Below are 14,037 nucleotides of genomic sequence, written 5' to 3' on the forward strand. Positions count from 1 at the left end.
GCTCAAATTATGTCATTCAAATTCCTGACAGTGGAGACCTCTACAGGGAGGGAAGGAAGAGGGTCTGGGAAAGGGTACCCAGGGGAGGTTTAACTGTTGGCATGATTTTATTTCTCACTATCTGTGTCTTATAGACCATATTTGTTTTATTAATCTTTATGTCTTTTGTGTGTATGTTTAAATTTTCAGCAAATTTAAGGTCAATAAGCACAAGAAAAGATGCTCCTCATCATTAGTCATTAGGGAAATGAAGATTGAGGCCACAATGGTGTACCACTTCACATCCACTATGATGGCTGTAATCAAAAGACAAATAATTACAAGTGTTGACAAGGATGTGAAGGAATTGGAACTCAGATATTGCTGGCAGGAATGTACTATGGTGCAGCCACTTTGGAAAACAATTTGGCGATTTCTCAAGAAGTTAAATATGGAGTTACATATGATCCAGTAATTCCACTCCTGGATATCTACACAAGACAGATTAAAGCATGTATCCATAGAAAAACTTATACACAAATGGTCATAGCACCATTATTCATAATAGCCCCAAAGCAAAAACAACCCAAATATTCATCAACTGATGAGTAAACAAAATGTGGTATATCCATACAATGGAACATTATTTAGCCATAAAGAAGAATTAATGTCTCAATACAAGTCTTATTTAAAAAAAAAAGGAATGAAGTACTGATTCATGCCACAAAATTAATTTTGAAAGCATCATGCTAAGTGAATTTGACCAAACATCTGAAGAGAGACAAAGTTTGACAAAAGTTGTTTTAGAAAATTCTGTTCTAAATCATCAAAGAGTAAGAAGTATTGATACATAAATAAAATTCGCTTATCTATTTCAAGTGAAACTGAGATTAGATGCTAAGTGTTTAAATTTGGATTGTATACACTTTAATAATGCCATTAAATTATCATGATATATATTTTAAAAAATCATGATAAGTGAAATAAGCCAGACACAAAAGGCCACATCTTGTACTATTCCATTTATATGAAGTGTCTAGGCAAGCCATAGAAACAGAAGGTAGATCAACAGTTGCCAGGGGAAAGGGGATGGGGAATGATTGCTGATGGGTATGGGATATCCTTTCAGGGTGATGAAAATATTCTGGAATTAGACAGTGATGCTGGTTGCACAACTTTGTGGATACATAGGAAGACCACTGATCTGTACCATTTTAAAAGCCTGAATATTATGGAATGTGAAATTGATAGTTCAATTTAAAAAAAGATTTCTTGGTAATGATGGTTAAAACACATTATATGTTTGCTTCCTCTTTCACTTGGCTTCTGTCACTAAAATGACAAAAAGTTTCTTTTTTTCTTTTTTTTTTTTAAGTGTAGATCTGTAAGGACAGAAAGAAAAGGAGAAAACAGCAGAATTTTAGAAGCTGGAAAGCAAATGGATGAGGAGTAGTCATTAACAGACCCAAGAAAGGTTAATTCTAAACCTGCAGCTAGAAAAGCTGGGAATCCACCAGTTTATGTGGTAGAACAGGTTCAGGAATTGAGGACTAGACACACTGTCCATGGCCTGTCCCTCCCCAACTACTCCTCCCTCCCTGAAAGAGGGCTGGAAGTCTATCCCCAGGCACAGTGCAGGGCATGGGCCCAGCTCTGAAGATGAGTCCCAGCCTTCTCTCCGACCCAGTTTCCAGAATGCCAGAAGCCAGACCTTCTTTTTCTGGGCAATAAATGAGAGAATCCTTCTCTGGAGAGCTCCACAAGGAATGAACTAAAGATTCTGATACTGGGGTTCAATGATGAAATAACCCAGCCAAATAACCCTACAGGGAAGACCTCAGCCAATAAGCCCTTCACATTAGTCACAGCTTCCACTTGATTTTCTAGACAATCAAGGCTCTTGGGACATCTGAAGAAAACCTCTAACACAAAAGAGAGTGAACAAAACAAATAACCAAATCTCAAAAAGGAACCATGGAGGAAACAAATAGATATTAACAGCTTTAGGGAGATAAGGGAGATACTGCACCCATGAAATAAGAATAGGATGCTATAAAGATAAATGTACTGTTAGAACCATGATGACAACAAAAATACCTTAAAGATTAAAAGTACAAGGGTAGATATTAAACAATCAGTAGGTAAAGATAGTTTTTTAATCTCCCTGAAAGTAGACCACCAAGATAAAAAGAATTTGGGAGAAAAAAGAATTAAAGACCAATCCAGGATGCCCAATAGCCAAATATCAATGTTCCAGAAATAGGGAACAGAGAAAACAAAGGTGAAAAAAAAAAATCAGTGGAAAAATTCAGTACAATTGTCCAGAACTCAAAGACAAATTCCCAAACTGAAAGGACCTAGTGAATACCAAAGTATGAAGATAATTTCACACCAAGGTACATCAAGTGAAGTTATAGAAAAATAAAGACGAGAAAATTTCACAGAAAGAAACAAGACAGATACAAAGGACCAGGAATCAGAATGACTTTGGACTTAAGAGCAACCCTGGAAACCAGAAGATAATGGAGCAACACCTTCAAAATTCTATGAGAAAATTATTTCCATCCTAGAATATTTACTGAGCCAAATTATTAAGTAGGTATGAAGGTATCGTAAAGATATTTTCAGACATTCATTATCTCAAAATTTTTCTTCCTCAGAAAGCTTCACGAATGTATGCTCTGCCAAAATGAAGGTCTTCACTAAAAATAAAGGAAGACTTGAAATACAGGAAGCTGAAATTCAACTCACAAAAGGGAACGGGGATTCCCCAGAATGATGGCACAGAGAAATCCCAAGAGAAAAGCAATAGATTCGTACTGGATCAGGTCCACAAGCTCTGAAAGACATTTCTTCAATAAGATAAAATTAATAGACAGCTGATAGATCTGAATATACTGAGAGATGACTTAGATCATTTTTTGAAGAGAATGAGGTTGAATTATGATAAATTTCACAGAAAATTAAGCAAATGAAAAAAAACCAAGACAAGTATTTTTTGTTGCTATTGTTTAGTTGCTAAGTTGTACCAAGACAATTATTAATTTTGGGGAAAACAAAAAACTATAGGAAATGAATAGTCATCACACCATACTACACAGCACAGCTATAAATGGCATTTACTGTCATAATATGACGAACTTTGAATACTGATCTAACTAAACATACAGTAGAGGCATTTGGGGAGGATGAGAGGATAGGAAAAGTGACTTAGAAGAGAAGGAAAGAGGACTAAATCTTGGTCTTGTGTCCACAGTGAGAAGCCAACCAGATCATGTTTAAAACTGAAAGAATCTGAAGTAACAGTACCAGAAGTTATTGAGAGACATAGAGGCTAAAAACATTCTAAAGTGGTGGGGAAAGGAAGGTAAGGAACTTCCGCTTTTTGCAGCCAGCCTTTTAGAAGGATTTGATTATTTAAATATGTGAATTTATAACTTTGATACAGAGTAAAACTCCGTTTAACATCAAAGTCAGTTGATTCTGAGTTGACTGTGATAACAAAATGGCAATCTTAAAAAACGCCTTTTCCTTGCGAAGCAGCTTTCGGTCAAAGTTCAGGGTGACCCCAAAGGTCATCCTGTCCTCGCCCACAAGAGGCTGGAGATGATTCCAGCTATAAGAGTGGACAGGATGATGGTTCCCTTCTCTTCTTCTAGTAGGGTAAGAGGTCTCAGGTGTCACACAGGCCCCACTGCCCAGTGGAGGAGTCCTGTCCTACCCATTCTCTTGCTGGAGATGGAGACAGAACGACAGGAAGCAGCAAGCCTTGGTGTCTGCCACACTCTGAGAGGGACCCAGGGTTAAGGCAGGATTCAGCTCCCCCACTGTTCACATGAAGAAAGTCTGACTCGGAAAGGGGAAAGGAACAGGCCCAAGGTCACACAGACCTGGATCTGGTCTAAACAAAAGAGCTCTGAGGCTAACTTCTTGGAATAACATCCCAGTGCCAAAATGGTGGACCCCAGGGCTGAGGAAGGGAAACACAGGTGAGGTTGCAGGCATCTTTTTTTTTTTTCCCTCAGAAAGCGAAGAAGTGCTCAAGGACCACTGGTGTTTGTCAGAAGGACCCTGGAGCCAACTTGAAGGACCACCTGCCAGCCGAATATGAGACAATTCCAGCATCAATAAGAATAATTTACCTTGCTTCTTCAAAAGGAACTATATAGTTCTATCCCAGTTTATAAGGAGTTTTTCTTTCTTTCTTTTTTTCTTTACAGAAGAATGCAAGCTAACTAATGTAAAAGAGAAGACAGAATTAGAAAATCACCTGTTTGTAATCTCCAGTGTAATAGTTAACCACCAATGGATGCCAAAATCATGAGACAAAAGGGCTGGGGGACACAGGATATCCACCTGCCACGGTACCTGTCCAGAGTCCTCGCTGGTTGTTTACAGGAAAAGCCGCCCTACAATGGGGCAGTCCTGCGGTTGCCACCACATGATCGGACTTTTAGCATCACCGATCGCAGAGCACTGTGACATTTTGTGTTTCCTAAAGAGGTAAGATACTCAGCATCAGTTGGGAAGTATCTTTGCTAAAAATATCATTAAACTGAACCTGCCATTAGACCTAAATTCTAATTTACCAGACACAGAAGAACAAATGAAATAAAACTATGAATAAACAGAAGAATTCAGTCACCAAAGAACAACAGTGCCCAAGGAAGAGTCAATGTCATGAAAAAAGACGCCTGTGTGGGTGTGGAGAGGGTTCTGTATTTTAAAAGATTAAAGAAACATAATAACCAAATGCAATTTGTATATTCTGACAAGATTTTGGTTGGGAAAAAAAGCTGTAAGAGATATTTTTGTGAAGCTGGGAAAATTTGAATATAGACTGAATTTTAGCTGATACTTGGGGATTATTATTGCTTTTCTTAGGTGCAATAATGCAATTTTAGTCTGCTAGAAAAAAATATTTTTAGAGGCTGAAGACTCTGAATGAAGTACTTGGAGGTGACATGAAATGTGGTTTGCAAGTTATTTTCAAAATAGCTCAGGGAAAAAGATAATAGATAAAATTAACAATAGGTGAATCTAAGTGCAATATATAAACATCTCTATGTTTGAAATTTTGAATAATAAATGGTTGGGAAAAAATTAAAAGCAATTGTGTACAAATCCAATCTCCTCCTATATAAAAACTGTGCTAGCTGCTCAGAAGACACTATATTTCCACCACTGTTCCCTTGACATATTATTACACTGACAGTGGGCTCTTCCACAGCATAAGCAAAAAATGTATGTTGTAGTCCTCCTTGAAATTTCTCAGAAATTATCCAAAGTTTTGTATTGATTAGAAAAAAATTCCAAGGACTTCCTTGGTGGTTCAGTCGTTGGGACTCTGTGCTTCCAATGCATGGGGCCTGGATTCGATCCCTGTCAGGAAATTAAATCCCACATGCCACAGCTAAAGATCCTTTGGGCTGCAAGTAAGACTTGTCTTGGCCAAATAAATATTTTTTTAAAAAATTCCAGCTCCACTACTACAGGATGTCAGGATGTGTCATTTTGAGCAAATGACTTAACTCCTCCGTGCCTCAGTTTCCTCATCTGTAAAATGGGCATACTAATAGATACTAACTTAAACCATTGGCTTTTGGGGATAATTGAATGAATTAATATACATATGCCTGATGTAGAGATTAAGTGTGCCATAAGCATTAAGTAGTTCAGTGATGAATTTTTTTCTGCAAACTTTTAAAAAATAATTTTATTTATTTTTGGTTGCAGTGGGTCTTCATTGCTGCGTGGACTTTTCTCTAATTGCAGCAAGCAGAAGTAACATTGTGGTACATTGCGGTAATTTCTCTTGTTGCAGAGTGCTGGCATTAGGGCTTCAGCAGTTGCAGCACGTGGGCTCGCAGTTGTAGCTCCTGGGCTCTTGAGCACAGAATCAGTAGTTGCGGTACATGAGCTTGGCTGCTTCACAGCATGTGGGATATCCCCATGTCTCCTGCATTGGCAGGTGGATTATTTACCCCTGAACCACCAGGGAAGCCCCTCTGCAAACTTGCTGAATCTGGGACTGTTCCCAGAGATCTGGAGCTGCACAACAAAGCCAGAGGGGCCCTTATCCCCACACCAGGATCATCCTGTGGGTCTCCTCCTATGGTGCCCCTGTTGAGCTGGTCTAGGTTGAGATGCCTGTTCTCCCTCGGTCTGGGCAGTCCTGGCCCCAGAGGTGTGAGTTCCTGCCAGTTCACTTGGGTGAGCCAGGAGGTGGAATCCCTCAGGACCTCTAACCATCTTGTGTTCCTTCTTGGTCTCCAAGTCCTGGGAGAGGAAAGAGCCACCCTAGGTGGTAGGTAGGCAGTGTAGGCCCAGCCCTGTCTACCACCCCACATGGCCAGGCCATCCTTTCTGTGTTGGGGCCCCTTGGATCCTAGCACATCTTGGCCACGAACAAGAGGCCAGAAAAGGTCCTCTCTATGGGGAAGGAGCAGGCCCACGGTACAGTCCTGTACCTGTCACGCCTGGCCTGGGCAAGCCCTTTACTTTACTCCTCTCACTTGCTCATTTACACATTCGACAATTATTTATTGCCCATCTACTCCGTGCCAGGTCCTTGGGCTATGTCAATGAATGAAGCAGACAGTATCCTTGCCCTTACGGAGTTTGCATTCTAGTTGGAAACAAACAAGTAAACGTGTTTGTTAAAGAGTAATGGCAGAGACGGGGAAACAAAAGGTATTACTACACTGCAGGATGGGGGCAAGTGGTAGTACTTTATAGGGTGTTGGGCTGGGCCTCACTGACAGGGCGAGGTTTGGGCACAGGCTTGAAGATGAGGTGGTTAACCTAGGCCATGTCTGAGGGAGGGATTCCCTGGACAGAAGGAACGGCCAGGACAAAGATCCCAGCGTGGGGATGCACCTGGCTGAGGAACAGCAAGGAGGCCAGAGCGGTTGGAGTGGAGCCACTGAGGCGGGGCATGACAGGACACGAGGTAAACGAGGTCTTGGGCCAGATCTTGTGGCCATGGTCACAACCTTGGCTTTTACTCTGAGTAAAATCAAGAGCTTTGGGAAGGCTTTGGGACTTACCTGGTGGTCTAGTGGTTAAGACTGTGCTTCCACTGAAGGGAGCGTGGGTTTGATCCCTGGATGGGGAAATAAGATCCTGCATGCCAAAAAAAAGAAAAGAAAGAAAAAAGCACCATGGGAAGGCTTTGAGCAAAAGGTGTCATTATCCAAATTGCGGTTTAAAAGGGTGGTTCAGGCTGTGTTGAAAGTCAGTACAATAGGGGCAGATAATCCCCACTACCTCTTGGGACTGCTGTGAAGGTCCAAGGAGACCAGAGTGAGGAAACAGTTTGTAACAAATGGCCTTGAATCCGCCTGCAGTGTGGGAGACCTGGGTTTGATCCCTGGGTTGGGAAGATGCCTGGAGAACAGAATTGCTACCCACTCCAGTATGCTGGAGAATTCCATGGACTGTATAGTCCATGGGGTCGAAAAGAGTCGGACACGACTGAGCGACTTTCACTTCACTTCTGCTCACTTCACGGTGTTTCTGGGAGAAAGAGACTAGTTGCTCTGCTCCTTCCCATTGTACTGAAGGGACAATTGAGTGAGGAGAGGATTTGATTTGCCCTAGGTCAGATGTCCTACAACCAATTTAGGATCTGGGACTCCCTGACTCTTCTCCCAGCTGCTGTCTGGCAGGTAAGTTAATAGTATGGCCCTTGGACATGTGATCTCAGCTAGTACAACTGAGCAAGACTGATCAAGCCCTCTCCTAGGATTCATTCATCCAGCAAATATGTATCAAGCACCAGTTCTGCACCACTCACCAGGACACAGGGGCATATGGAGACACCTGGCGACGAATGATCCCCAGTCTCGGTCAGAGACTGGGCTACAGTGGCTGAGGCTGGGATTAGGGGTCAGGTCACAGCTGAGGCTGGAGGCAGGGAGATCAGTCAGGAGGCTGTAGTGAAAAGTCAAGCTGGAGAGGCAGGCCTGTTGGGGGCCACGGCTGGAAGCATTGCAGGAAAGGTGAGGAAGAATAAAAATGTCAGGAGGAAAATCCACAGGACTCAGACCAAACTGAATATGGATAGAGGGGTGAGACCAAGATGTTGCTGAGCTTTTTGGCTTGGGCGACGGAGATGATGTCTTTTCCAGAAACAAGAAGTCCTTGGCACATTTGAGGAACAGAAAGAAGTGCAGTGCGTCTGAGCCTAGTGAGTGAGGGGGAGGGTGGTTTCGGATGCTGTTGAAGGGACAGGCTGGGCTGCAGCTTAGGTATTATTCCAAGAAAATGGGAAGCTGGTGAAGAGTGTCAAGCAGGGATGGGCTGGGGCTGGTTTATGTTTTTTAATGATGTATGGCATACAGATTTCCCAGGGGCAGGAGTGGGAGTCTGGAGATCAGTTAGGGGTAAAATCATTTAAGTGAGAGACGGTGTGGAGACAAGGAGAAGCAGATGGGTTCGATAGCTGTTTTGAAAAGTAGAAATGTCAGGACTTGCTGTGGGAGTGAAGTCAAAGATGGTGTCCGGGTTTAGAGCTATACACTGGATGGTGGCATTCACTGGGATGGAGGAGACAGGAGAACTCATTCTGGGATAGAAAGACCCTAGAGTTTTGTTGTGGCTATAGTCTGTGTGACACCCATGTGGAGACATCATCGATGACTGACCGTCCCAGACTGAAACTTGGAGTGAGTATACATGTTTGTAAATGATTGGCTTGCAGACAGTTTTATACCAGGGGACAGGGCTGAGCTCTGGAGACCCTTGATGTGTAGAGATGGGATGAGGAGCAGCTCTGAACAGTGCAGAGGGGTGGTCAGGGAGCAGAAGGGAAATAGGGAGAGGGTGTGATCACAGATCCCAACAGGGGAGTGAAGGAGTGTCAGCTGTGTCAAACACTGCTGAGGGAAAGGCCCACTGGACTGGGCCACCCGGAAGGCATGGGAGATCTTGACAAAAGCAGGTCTGAGAATTGGGTTGGGAGGTGTCTGGGAGGGAAGAAGTGAAACCAGCACGGGAGGCGGAGCAGAGAGGTGAGGGTAGCCTCTGGAAGAGGATACAGGTCATGGTGTCTGAACCTGTTGTCCAGAAGGGAGCACCTCAGGAGTGGGGGGAGGGACCGGTGATGCTGCAGAGTGGCGGCTCTGCTGGGCTCCCGCACAGCGAGTCCTTGGCACTTCCATAGGGCCACCCTGCCCAGCAGTGTCACTCGGCTGACCAGCCTCCCCACCAGGCAGGAGTGGTCCTGGAGTGTTCCTCCTCCTAGGCACCAACTCCCTGCCGCCTCTCTTTTCCTGCTCTCCTCTCAGACCTGCCTCCTCACCCTGGCAGCTCATTTTGCAAATGCTGCCAGCATCAGTCCTGTCCACTGGGTTTGAGGGCAAAGTGAAGCTTTCTGAATTACACCAAGGCCTTGGCTCCTGACTTTCCTGCCTTGGCAGAGCTTGTCTCATCTCTGAGTATAAACTATTCTGTGTGTTTCCTCATTTTACTGTCACAATAGCCCTGTGAGTCTCAGGAAGATTAGGTGAGTTGTACAAATACTAGCTAAGTGCCAGCAAGTGGGACACCCAAGATCTGAACCCAGGTTTAAGCTATCAACAGAGACCATTCTCTTAACTACTCTGCCATGCTGCTCCCCACAGACCCCTTACTTGCTGTGACCAATCTTAGTGACGGTCGTGCCTCCTATAGCCCCTGTTCGCAAGGTAATGGATGAGAAAGACAGGATTCCTTCCCAATCTTTGTGGGCAATTGTACTACCTCCGTTACTCTCCAGACAAGCTTCACTATCAGTTCACTAGCTCTGTCCCGCTCAGGCATGATCCTTGTTTGAGCATTTCCTCACATCTCTGGTGGTCTGCTGAAATGCCTCCAGAGACAGTGGGCTCCGCACCTCCATGAGCAGCCCATTCGAGGCAGTGGATGGTGTGGCAGTGCAGTGTCGACACTAGTTGGCTGATCTCAACTCTGCTCCTACAAGCACCCTGTGCCTCAGTTTCTTCACGTGCAAAATGGTAGAACAGTAGTACCTACCTCCTAGTATGATGAGGGTTCAATAAGGTGCTACGTCTAAGTTGCTTAGTAAGTGCTTAATAAATCTAGCTACTGACACTGTCATTGTTATTTTTCCTGAGGCAGAGTTACAACTTGCTCCCTATAACTTCCACACTTTGGGCCTAGCCCCGTCCCTTGAAATTCTACCCTCTCCCACACTCCCTGCAGCTTATTCCTGCATTTCTCAGTCTTCACTTTCTCCTGATACCAGATTTTTTTTTTTTTTTTGGCAAGCTCAGTTATTCATTACACTGACATGATCTTCCTAAGATCATGATTTCCTCTTGACAGAGTCACTGGCTGTTAGCTGGGCAAGCTCAACGTTGCCAAACACATAACTCAGGGTGGGAGAACAGTAGCTTCAAGGCCTCTCATCTACTGCCCTCACAGGCCTTCTTGTTGGCTCCCGGGCTTTTGCATTCCCTAGATTTGGAATCCCAGTCAGTGGGTCCCATCGACTGCATGTCCTAAACATCTCCTACCAGGAGGATTACGTCAAGATGAAGAGCCACACTCTGGCACCAGACAGAGCCAAGTTCAAATCCAGACTCTTCTGCTGACCTACTCTGTGATCTTGGCCAAAAACCTCCCTGAACCTCAGTTTCATTATCTACAAAATTAATAGTAACCTTGCCTATTTCATAGGGTGTTATGAGGACTGAGAAATGTATATAAGACAGTATAGTGCATACCTCAATAAATATTTGTCATTAATATCCTAGAACTATGCTGTCTACCAGGGCAGCCACTAGCCACATGTGGCAGGTGAAGCCTTGAAACATGGCTAGTCTGAATTGAAACAAATACACACTGGATTTCAAGGTGTAGCTCAGAAAGAAAATATAAACTATCTTGGTAATAACTTTCCATATTGATTATACATTGATATAATCACTGGATATATTGGGTTAAGTAAAATATAATTAATGTCACTTTTTATATTTATTAATAAGCTACTAGGAAATTTGAAATTATGTGGCTAAGTTTTGTGGCTTGCATGTTTCTTCTGGACAGTGACAGTATAGTGGGGGTTTGCAGCAGTCGGGGGGCGGGGTTTGTTAGCGATGGAATTCCGGTTTGAGGGTATTTCTCAGTGTGGGAGAAGAGAAACAGTATATTTGGTTTGGGAGCATTCGACTTCCAGTGGCTGCACCTGTCTCTTATAGATGGTATTTGAGCTGCAAGGGTTCTTTAGATATTACAGAGATCTAATCTTCTATCTGTGAAGATGGGGAAACCAAAGACCATGAGAAAGGGGAAACATCTAGGGCCACAGAAGTTAAGGGCGGCAGAACCCAGACCCCGCCATGCCGTCTGTATGCTGCTGCCACCTGGTGGCCACCAGTACACGGTGGCTGAGAACGCGACAGCCGCCGGGCTCCTTCAGGAGCGGCCCCCTGCTGCCTTCTACTTCCCAATCTCATGCAAGGACAGGGAGGGTCCTCCTCTTCCTAATCCTCAACCAGACTGTACTGAGCTGGAGCCCACCAAGGGTGTGCCAGCACAGTGATTGAGGAGGGCACACTCTGTGGTTTCAGACAAGCATAGGTTCGAATCGCTGCCCTGACCCTTTCTAGCTATGTGCCCCTGGACAACTCAATTTCTCTGACACTCAGGTTCTCTGTAGGTCAAATGTGGATAAGAGTACTTGTCTTAAATCTATTTGAATGTGATATCTGCAAAATGAGTCCACAAACACGTAGAAAACACCACAACTTAACGTAGAGCTCCTGGTGCTGGGATACAGCAGTGACCTAAACAGACACATCCACTGGTTCTCCAAGTGTGGTCTCCAGACCACTGATGTCAGCACTGCTTGGGGACTTGTTAGAAATACATGTCCTCAGGCCTCCATCCCAGATCTACTGAATGTGATGCACACTCAAGGTTGAGAACCACAGGACTCAAGAGTCACAGACTCCACACTAGGGTTTAGTTCAGTTCAGTTCAGTTGCTCAGTTGTGTCCGACCCTGCGACCCCATGAATCGAAGCACGCCAGGCCTCCCTGTCCATCACCAACTCCCGGAGTTCACTCAGACTCATGTCTATCGAGTCAGTGATGCCATCCAGCCATCTCATCCTCTGTCGTCCCCTTCTCCTCCTGCCCCCAATCCCTCCCAGCATCAGAGTCTTTTCCAACTCTTCGCATGAGGTGGCCAAAGTACTGGAGTTTCAGCTTCAACATCAGTCCTTCCAAAGAAATCCCAGGGTTGATCTCCTTCAGAATGGACTGGTTGGATCTCCTTGCAGTCCAAGGGACTCTCAAGAGTCTTCTCCAACACCACAGTTCAAAAGCATCAATTCTTCGGCACTCAGCCTTCTGCACAGTCCAACTCTCACATCCATACATGACCACAGGAAAAACCATAGCCTTGACTAGACGGACCTTTGTTGGCAAAGTAATGTCTCTGCTTTTGAATATGCTATCTAGGTTGGTCATAACTTTCCTTCCAAGGAGTAAGCGTCTTTTAATTTCATGACTGCAGTCACCATCTGTAGTGATTTTGGAGCCCAGAAAAATACAGTCTGACTGTTTCCACTGTTTCCCCATCTATTTCCCAAGAAGTGATGGGACCGGATGCCATGATCTTCATTTTCTGAATGTTGAGCTTTAAGCCAACTTTTTCACTCGGGTTAAGTGCTATGCATGTGGTAGGTAAACAGCTTGAGAATGATGACTAGAGGTGGGGCAGGGGAAGAAACATTAATTGATCTGTGATGATCAAGGAAGGTCTGTTTGATCAGGTGACAAGTTCCGGCAAAGATCTGAAAGCAAGTATCTAGACATTATTTAAGACATTTTCTTATAAGTCCTGGGGCTGTAATATATAGCCTGGTGACTATAGTTAGGAAAAGTGATCTCTATTCTGATCAACCATGCATCCAGCTAAACACTGAGGCTGCTACTATTCATAACAGAAGATGAAGGAGCACTAGGAAACAACTGTCTCTGCCACACTGATTCTGATTCGCTAGCCTGTGGGGGCCTGGCTTACGCTTGTATGCCTCCAATGATTAGGAAGCAGTTTTATTTCCTCTTAGCAGCTCTCTTTTAGAAAACTCTCCTTTATCTGATGCTTAAATCTCTCTACAACTCCTACCTACCCACTGGCCAAGTTCCACCACCTTAGGACTACATGCACCAAGACAGAACTTAACTTATTTGAAGTTCCTTATACATCTTCTCTTTGGACCACTTAAGGTCAGCAATGCTCCCCCTGAGGCCATGTTTTGCGAAAGGTTTCCCAGATCTTTCATCAAGAGACTGAGAATTGCCTTGATAGTATTCCCCTGGGCAAAAGGGAGCCATGACACCATCACCCAGGTCAATGGAGTTAACTGGAAGAAAAAACAACTGTCAAGATCTCAATTGTAGGTGGCCTTCCTGGTGGCTCAGACAGTAAAGAATATGCCTGCCATGTGGGAGACCTGGGTTCGATCCCTGGGTCGGGAAGATCCCCTGGAGAAGGGAATGGCAACCCACTCCAGTATCTTGCCTGGAGAATCCCATGGACAGAGGAGGCTGGCAGGTGGTGCCACAAGAGTTGGACATGACAGTGACTAACACTTTCACTTTCTCCAAAGAGGACTTGCTCTTCTACAAAGAGCCCAGAGACACTCCCACCTGTGACCACATTAGCTCTGAAATGAGGGTTTCTGGGTTAATATGAAAGTTAAGTTCAGTTCCCTCACCTTGGGGCTGTGGTTGGGGCTGAGAGCAGAGCCCTTAGGGGATTAAACTTACTTAACCTCCTGGCACTAACTCCAGTATTTGCCCCAAGGGTTACCCCAGCTTTCTTTCCTATAGCTCTCAGCTCCCTAAAGCATTTTATCTTGATGTCCTTTTCTTTCCCATTTCTTCAATGCTCCTGGGAATTTCCTTAACTTTCTTAGAACCCAAGAATGCATGTTTGTTGCAACGTATCTAGAATCTATTAGAAAAGTCCTTCAACTGACTAAACTACAGAAGGTGAAGGCAGTTCTTTCAGTGATTCATCGAACAAGTCTTTATAGAGCCC

The 14,037-nt window shown here is 44.2% G+C and overlaps 1 protein-coding gene across 2 annotated transcripts in view; it reads left to right on the top strand.

Moving 5' to 3' along the window:
* Positions 1–14,037, top strand: part of TCOF1 (treacle ribosome biogenesis factor 1) — a 291,309-nt gene that overhangs the window by 48,155 nt on the left and 229,117 nt on the right. The gene's annotated exons all lie outside the window — the stretch shown is intronic.

The sequence above is a fragment of the Bos javanicus genome, chromosome 7 (genome assembly GCF_032452875.1).
Source record: "Bos javanicus breed banteng chromosome 7, ARS-OSU_banteng_1.0, whole genome shotgun sequence".
Classification (NCBI taxonomy): Eukaryota; Metazoa; Chordata; class Mammalia; order Artiodactyla; family Bovidae; genus Bos; species Bos javanicus.